We start from the raw sequence: 9,869 nt of genomic DNA, 5'->3' as shown, positions 1-9,869 counted from the left end.
TGTTGCTGTCCTAGTACAGTTTTGTACATCATCTTCTTCTTCTTTTGGCTTCTCCCATTAGGGGGCACCACAGTAGATCATCCGTCTCCATACACCCCTGTCCTCTACATCTGCCTCTTTCACACCAACTACCTGCATGTCTTACCTTAGCACATTCATGAACCTCCTGCTTGGTCTTCCTCTTTTCCTCCTTCCTGGTGGCTCCATCCTCAGCATTCTCCTACCGATATACCCCATGTCCCTCCTCTGCACATGTCCAAACCATCTCAATCTCGCCTCCCTCACCTTATCTCCACAATGTCCTACATGCACTGTCTCGCTTATAAATTACAGTTTTGTACGTCTATACAATATTTGTATTTTGTAGCATTATATAAAGAGTATATCATTTAGTCTCCTTCGCTGAAAAATACAACATTTTAAGATTATTCTGCAAAAAGAAATAAAAATCCTACAGGAACTTGTAGATCATTTTAAATGTGTCTCCATCTAGTGGTGTCGTGTGAAAGCAGCATCATTACCCGCTCACTCATTTTCAGAAACTGCTTTATTCTGATTAGTGTCCAGGAGGTTTTGGACCTTATCTCAGGATCACTGAGATTAATGTGGAAATACAACCAGATTGGGATGCCAGTCAGAGGACACCATGAACTGGAGCATCACTATAATTTATTTATCTTTATTGCACTGCTTATTTCTGGTCATGGTAGAACTGAAAATCTTAAAAACTGGAAACAAGAGAAATATCATAAAACCAGTCTCCTACCTCACACACCACATATATATGTACTGTATGTGAAAGCAGACTTGTTGAATTGTTTTTACTGGGTCACTTGTTTCAGTAATAGCACTGATGTTCACTGCAATGCAACGATCTGTTATATGGCATTGTGTAGTATATTGATAATTTCTATAGCTGTGATATCAAAATGATGGTATTAGGAGGTGGATTGACTGAGGTAGGACACCACTGAAGGCGAGGTGTGAAATGCACTGCCTTCCACTGAGATATTATACTATTATTATTATTTTCATTTTTCATCATTATTTCTAAACATAAAAAATAAAAGGCTAAAATAGAAAAATTATATTTTAGTAATCTCCATTTTGAGTAATATAACTTTAAAACATGCTTAGCAAAGGTAAATTTAAAGGTCTTAGAAATATTTGTTATTTTTTTCTTATTTTATTATTCTTGCATTTGCTTTAGCTTTTGCTTGCGTTCTAGTCATTTGTGCAACTGGCTCTCCCTGTATTGAATTACATGAGTCAGGACTTGTTCAGGTCCATTCGCTCCAGTGCAAACAGCAATCACACAGATATCTAACACTGCACCGGAGGTTCTTTAAGGTATCACTCCATCTTCACACATAGGCCTGTCTTTGTGCTCAGTGTAAAAGTTAATGGAAACCGGGACAGTGGAGAGATTTCCCCTTAACCACCTTTCATGTGTAAAACTGTTTCCTGTGGCAAAAGAAATAGGACATTAAATATTGGCTGGTCTTTCAATCATTTATCACATATTTGTTCTCATGCCACTGACTTGCAGAACTGACAGAATTGCAGTTGCATAAAGACATAGCCAAGATCGCATATCAAAGTTGAAATTATCCTTACAAAAAGCGGATTTTCTTAACAGGTTATGTTGATAAGATGTCCTTTGACAAGTTTGACAAAATTATACCAAAAGATCCTGTAAACTGTGCATGAAACATTTAGTAAAATTTACTAAAACCTATTAACAAGTTCTTTATAGCTTTTACTGATATTCATTTTCAACACAACATTCAGATGTATGCTAAACTACTTATATAATTACTTGCAATGGTGATTTTAATCAAATATTTCTGCCTTTACTATGGCCCACATTGTGCCTGAATATATGAGGGGAGTGATCCAACATAAAAAGGTCCTGAATTTTTATCATCTCTTACACTTTAAACCTTTTACTATATAAAATGACCTCCAACTTCTCCATCAACTATGTGCTGTTTATGAGGCTTTGTGCAGAGCATTGCTCTGAAAGCAGCCAAACACTATCTTGATTAGGTAGTGAATGCTTCATTTTTCAGCTACATTTCTGTTCAGCATTACAGTTGTTCACTCAGCATTGCAGATTTTTATTAATGATGCATTTTAGTGCAAATTACCATTGGGCAAGTGTTACACCTGTGAAGAAATGATTCTATAATTAATCTTAAATACATTAGCAAGCAATTAAACCCACCTAATATCCTCATAAAAAACGTGAAGCTGTTTAATGGTTTAAAAAAAAAAAAAAGATTTTTTTATTTAATGGCAGGTACACGTTTAGTATCAATAATGTGACCAATACAGTATACTGTATGCTGTAGGTGGTGTAGATATGTCGTCTTTTCTAGTTTTTCTTTGCTAATCAAATAAAAAGTCAAAAACTGACATACTGATTCCTCATTTAAATGTTCTGGAATGTCCAATTTAAAACCAGATCCTGACGCTTAGCAAGAAATGTCCAAAAAGGTGTCCAATATACCTTTTTTTCAAGGTTAACAGTTTCCTGACTCTGAAGATAAAGTAAAGTCCTGTGTCTCTTTTCACCCTTGGTGCAGATAAACCCTGAACTTTATATGCAAAACTGAATGCAGAGACATATCAGTAGTTGCTGCCAGGTTTTACTGCACAATAAATAAATCCTGAACAAGGCTTTTCAAAGCTCACTCACATATATAACTCTACCGTACTGGAGAACAGAGCTCCAATGACATTTTAGTCCTCTGAGCATTGTTCTTTAACTTCACACCACTCAGCTCAAGTCTATTCTTGAGAAGAACAAAATGGGCACATTTGAACAATTGTCTAGCCTAACAATATTTAAGATTTAACAAGCGATTAGAATAGCCTTTATTTGTTACACATACATTACAAAACAGTGAAATTATTTTCTTCACATATCCCAGCTTGTTTGGAAGCTGGGGACAGAGCACAGGGTCAGCCATGATGCAGCACCACTGGACCACAGAGGGTTAAGCTCAAGGACCCAAAAGTGGCAGCTGGTCAATAGAGGGGCTTGAACGCTCAACCTTCCGATCAGTTACCCAGCACCTTAACCACTGACCTACCACTCCCCACTAGAGAGTCAGCCTATGCCTCAGTGTCTAGTGAAGTGTCAAGTGAACCTTATGCGGAAGGTGTTAAATATCTGTTTGTCATCATGGCTTGCTGATACTTTATGTAATTACAAATATTCTGATTTATTAAAGCGGAACATCAATTTGCTCAATTGATGTTCAACAAACAAAAGTCATAGAAGTTTACAAAAAAGGAATTTATAGGTGTTAGGAGAAATCAATCAAGGTCAAGGAAATGTATAATTAATACGGTGGTATGAAATATTACCCCCAGCTCTCTCTGTGGCGTGCCCCCTCCTTGATGCTCCCTTGTTATTTATCTACTCTGTCACACTGTTGTTGTGATTATTAATGTCATACGGTGGTAAACCCCCTCTGGGATCAATATTTCTTAAATTAAAGCAAAAAAAAAAGTGCATTTCCTCAGCTGGCCATACTCATGGGTGGCAGGAGTTACCTGGATGAATTATCATAAATTTAGCCTGCAGACTAGAGACAGCTAGACATCATTAAAAGTAAAACTGAGACTCTAAATGTCTAACTTTGAGTGAGATGCTAGCTTGATTAATTCTATTCTGTGTGAAAAGAAATCTCTTAGAATTACACATTTTAACAAATGTTTAAAAGTACTATTGTCATTATATTGATCCCATTTAGTCCATACTTTATATAACTTATGTTTTAAGTAAGTATGAGCTTACGTAGCTTACTTAAAAACCCTAGCTGACCAAACAATCAATTTTACACACTGAATTACTGAAGGTGCAGAAAACAGACTGTTGTACTGTGCTGAGGTTGAAGATCTGTTTTGTGAGATCCTACTTGACCACTTCCTTTTAAATCAATAGTCCATTAGTTTGGGAATAGCACCAGCTTTATCCCAGCCTTTAGATTCAGTGCAAAATAAATTCTTATCATGTGAGTCACTGTGGCTTTGCATTCCGCATGAGGTGTAATGGTGCATTAGTAGACCTTAACAGATAAAATAAATTGCCCCGAAGCAGAAACAAATGCTATAGTGACCGAGCTGCAACATTTAAATCAAGAATGCAAGTAATGCATCCTGCCATCTAACGTGTATACCGTAGGAGATTTTGATTGTATTGTGGAAAAATGGATAAAAGCAATTATACTTTCAGAGGAATGTTGCAGAGATTAATTGCAGAGAAACGTATCCTGCTAAACATATCCATGCTGGCATCCGGTCCCTACCTCACACCCCCATCACCATAGACAGACAGGTTCTCGCCATGCTTTTATAAGAGTTCTGGGAATCGATTTGTAATTAATTTGAGAGAATGAGAAATATGACAGAAGTGAGAGTTAAGCACCTTGGGCTGACATGCCTTTTTATCTCAGCAAAGCAATTTTTGTAAACTGTCAGTTTAAATCTCAGATGTAACTGTTTTGAATTATTTGTCCTACTCCTCCTCATTTTTTAGCACCCAGTCCACACCGGAGGAGACATTCACACATTCTGCACATGACACAATAATAGAAAAACATGCAAATTCACCACTGAATTGTGGCAAATTATATGTAGTGGATTTAATTTAAAGACAGTCCTGGCTGACAATCTGACACTGATTTGTAAAGGCAATTGGGACATGCTCCATAAAAAAGCCTGTACAAATCGAAATGGTTAAAAAAAAATCACTGTTTGATTTCTTTTATTGACTTGACAAATCCTGGGGACATGAAAGTCATGTGTCAGATCTGTCATGATGGATGAGTTCTTGGGTTTCGTAAATATCTTCTGAATGTTTAAAAGCATGTTATGTTCTTATTATAGCCCATATATGAAGTAATATATAGTTTAAAGCTGAAGGTAGACAGAGCTATATTACAGGTTTCTGCCTTTCTTTCTCTCCCATAAGAGACTTTGTAATAAATGTAATTCTTGTTTATCTCATTAAACAAGTTGACAAATGTGGTGTGCAGAAAAGCATCACAGAACATGCCACACCATGAGGTGGATGGTATACAAAAAAATGCCACATTGTACAATCCGATCAACAAAAAACAGTCCAATCCGATCAACAAAAAACAGAAATCTGATGCTACAGTAGGCAGAGACTTGCCAAAACTGGACAAGACAACAGGAAAAATGTCACTTGCTCTTTCACAATCTATGCTGTTATATTAAACTTTACATATGTCGCGTATTCAGAGATGCTGTGCAATATTTTACTACAGCACAAACAAAACAATGAGTCATTCATTCATTCATATTTACTAACCACAGGACCATATTCTTATCTCAGAAAGCATGGGTGAAGTGAGAATACACTATAGACAGAATGCCAGTCCATTACTGAGCCAAAAGCAATAATTACAAGATAACTTAACATGATATTCAATTTACACACACTTCAAATGATATTTTAGATTTGTAAACAAAAAAGTATATTTTAGCATAATGTATAATAATGTAAAGAACTTATAAACAATGGTTAGGGTCTGCTCATACAGACCCTAACCATCACAGTGCTCACTGTGAACGTTCATGTGGAATTAAACTACAGAATTCCTTTATTTTCTCAGATCATAAAGAACAAACACTATTAAGGATATCAATCAATACAAGGAACATAAATGCCATTATTGCTCCCAAACACAAAACAGATTTATGCGTCCTTCAACTGACGCATAACTCATATATTCATACATCAAATTAAAGAGTGACATATAGTGGGGCGAGAAAGTAGGTATAAAAGGTGGTTTTAAAACTACTGGTTCAAGTAAAAAAAATTATTCAGGAAGCTGGTGAGGAAAGGCTCTAAAGGACTCAACGTTTTGAAGTTAGATAAATAAAAATATGTGTGTATATATATATTTGTGTGTGTGTGTGTGTGTGTGTGTGTGTGTGTGTGTGTGTGTGTGTGTGCACGCGTGCGTGCGTGTGTGCATACATATTTACAAATGTTGACTTAACTAGGGGTTAGTGTCTAGATTATGTGGAGTTCAAATGTAAATGTGTGAAAGTACATAAGGACAAATATATATATATATATATATATATATATATATATATATATATATATATATATATATATATATGTAAAAATATAAAATTGTGTTCAATAAAAAACTTTTTTTTTTACTGATAATTATGGAGCACAATGCAGTTTTTATCATTATGTTTTGGTTGCTAAGCAGAGACATAATTAGCAATTATTATGTCATTTAATGGACAGCACAATTGCATATACTCCAATATTGTTTCATACTCTCTGTACTAAATTTTGTATCGTCTGATTATTTGTGTGTGGCCCTCTATGATAAATTGCAAGAAGAGCACTAAGAAACATCTAATGAGAAACTGTAGATAAACAAATTCAACTGCTGTCACACACTGCAGATTACGTCATTTACATCTATCAACTATCTACTGTATTAGTGTGAGAGAGAAAGGACAAAGTGTAAGCATAATAATTATAATGCTTTTGCAAGAAATGTTTGACATGTAAAACTCAAATGGCTTATAACAAACACAAACAAACAAACAAACAAATATTTTTGTTTTATGTTATTAAATGTGGATGTTCTGAATTACTTTTCACAAGGACAATACAAAAAACAAACTAGCAAACAAAAAAAATAACAGATAATGCAGTGATTAAATTTTGGCAAAAAGCAATGAATCAACCATACCTCTACTTTAAATGTGCTTACATTTTACCAAAAGAATGTATGCATGTTTGTATTTACTTTCTAAACTTGGCTATATTTTTAGCAGAGATAACATTAAGTAATATGGGCTAAATAAGGAGCCTCTGTAAATAATCCAAACATCATTATGCCTAAAGGTGGATCTTAATGGGAATTTGACATACTGACAAACCTTATAACATAGTTGCATGTCAGCTTGCAGTGCTAGAGGACAGCAACAGAAATTTAGTTTTGTATTTTGAGCAGGCTACTCTCTGAAAGTCCTGATAATTAGCTCACTAGGTGAATTGAGTGTTGAATGAGTTAGAATTATAAAATGTGCATTAACGTGGCCCTTTAGGACTGGAGATTGACACCTGAACTATAACAAAAAGAGTGGTTACTGATCTAAACCTAAAGCGAGACACTAGAGCTGAATAAAATCTTTAGAATGGCAATGTTCTCAATACCTGTACATAAAAACTGATACCAGGTATATAAATAAATAAAAACAAAGGTGCTGAAGCAATGAACAGGGTTCATTCATTGCAAAAAACCTATCAGCATCTATAGAGGATTATGTCGCACATTATGAGGACCAACGATGATGGGTGCACTTCAGTAGGGCGGGAGAAATATGACAGCATCCATCAGAAGCTAGGCAGGCAGGCAGAAGAAGCAAGTGGAAGAGAGACTCTGCCAAGGACGTTTTAGTGTGCTGCCAGACTTCAGTGATGTATAGACCTAGCAATAAACCAAAATCCAAAAAAGTGTTCTTCTCTACTACTCTCTGAGCTTAGACTCGCAAGAGTTTGCATCTACTGTTAAAACAATCCAGTGTATTTGTAGATCAGGGGAACTCAGGAAGCAACAATTACAATGATATAATATACACCACAAAATATACCACCAAAAATAATAATTTAATTGCAAAGTTAACACTTTTGATCTATTCGCATACAGCAATGAACATTTTTTTAAATCTAAGTGACACAGACAAAATTTTCCTGGTGGCTACTGAGGTTTACTGATGATTTTTTTGTGAATGAGTTTACTCTTTGCAATTTTTGAGCGCTTTTAGGCGAATGTTTAGAGCTGACTGAAATAAACGCTTCAATTTAAATAGTAGACACAATAACAAAAGTGCACAAATACTTACTGTATTAGTTAATGCACATTTGCCAATCATTGCAATTGTTATAGATTTAAATAGATTTAAGTAAAAAGATAATGCAATGTAGAGTAATGTTCATTAAGCAATTTCAGCCTCAAGCAAAGACAAAAGAAAATCCCAGGTCAAATCTGTCTGGCATTTGGCTAATTCCTTTATCCAGAACAACTTAACAGAAGAACTATAAAGTCTCTATCAATAAATACATCCTAAAACTGTAATAAATACATCCTGATACTGTAATAAATACATCCTGATACTGATTCACAGAACACAGACTGAAAGAATATGTTGAGAAGATAATATTGTATAAAGAATACACAGATAACACAGCAATTTGAACTGCTAATTAACGTTTTAGTTATCATATGAAGACAGCTGTTAGGGGGACTTTGTTGTGTGAATTGTATTCAACTTGCCAGGTAGAGCTTTTGCATCATATTCAGCTGAATGTCCTCATTAGCTGTAAAGTTTTACATGGCAGTAATCACAGCACAGCCAAGAAATCTATCTGTATCGCTTTCTAGATATGTGGACCAGCTGTTATTAATTGTGGATGAGCCAAAGCAAATCTTATAAACCCAGATTTTATGCACAACAAAACAAAGAAGCATAGCAAATATTTAATGTGAAAAAAAAAATTACAATTTAAAAAAGAAAAATAAGGTAATTTATGAATTTGATGGCCACAACACGTTTACCCCAGTGTACCATCCACTATACATCTAGGAACAGTCTGTATACATCTGGGAACTGAGGAGACCAATTGCCATAGTTTGGGGAGAGGAATATTGTCACATGCATATCTTGTCTGAAATATAATTTATTTTTATAACTGAGCACTAACCAGCAGATGATCCCTCTCCTCCTTGCTCCTGAGGATGCAGCATCCATGGTTTCCAAAACCAAAACTATTTTAAATGAGCTTTGGCTCATTTGACCATTTGCATGATGGCAGCATTTCTATATCATTTTTACATATGGCTTCTAATTTGCCTAATAGAGCTTTAAATGTATTTGTTAATGACATGGTAAACTGTTTTCACAGACAATAATACCTGTAAAATTCTGGTGTTTTTTTAAATATATACAGAGATTTTCATTAAAGAATTATACCTGTTTTTAATGCAGTGCCCCAAACTCACAAGCATCCGATATTTCTCCAGATTCTCCAGAAAAAAACAGATTATTTGCAAAATGGTATTTTTAGTAAAACTTACTTTTCCAATTTTTCTTGCCACTTCCCAACATTTTTAGATGTTTTGTAAATATAAAATTACCTCATTCTTTTCTTTAAAATGATACATTTCTTAGTTTGAACAATTGATATGTTTTCTATGTTCTATTGTAAATACAATATGGGTTTATAAGAAAATCACAAATTTTTCGGTTGTATATACAATCTATAGTATTACTTACCAAAATGTTTAGGTGTCTCAGCAGATAGGTCCTTTGCTTACTTTGTTTATATATAGATATAAATATATATCTATATATATAAATATAAATATATGTTTTTGAAGTGGAACCGCCAAATTCTCACTTTGTCAAAATTGTCTAATTTTTTATCGGATATGTCGACTTTTTATGTCGCCGAACCCTGATATCTCGAGCACAAGGGGGGAAAAATTTGCCATTTAACGTCAGTTATCTCGATCGTCACTGTGCAGCCGCAGAAGAACTCGCGAAAATCAAGCCTTACAGATGCTACATTGTATTGTATACTGGTGAATCTCTGCTGTTAGTTAGTGCACATATGCCTTTTGTTGTTAAATGTTATGCGATGAACGGGAGGCGAAAGCCGCGCTTGGTAGGAGCGCAGCGAGGAACGTGGGATGAGCAGCAAAAGCATAGAATGAACACCGGCAGGATCGGGGGGGAATCCGCGATGCGCTTTGGGAAGAAAAGAGCAGCCGTTGAGAGAGTGCCGGTGGGAAGGC

The sequence above is a fragment of the Silurus meridionalis genome, chromosome 2 (assembly GCF_014805685.1).
Source record: "Silurus meridionalis isolate SWU-2019-XX chromosome 2, ASM1480568v1, whole genome shotgun sequence".
Taxonomy (NCBI): domain Eukaryota; kingdom Metazoa; phylum Chordata; class Actinopteri; order Siluriformes; family Siluridae; genus Silurus; species Silurus meridionalis.
Note: the sequence above shows the minus strand (reverse complement) of the source record.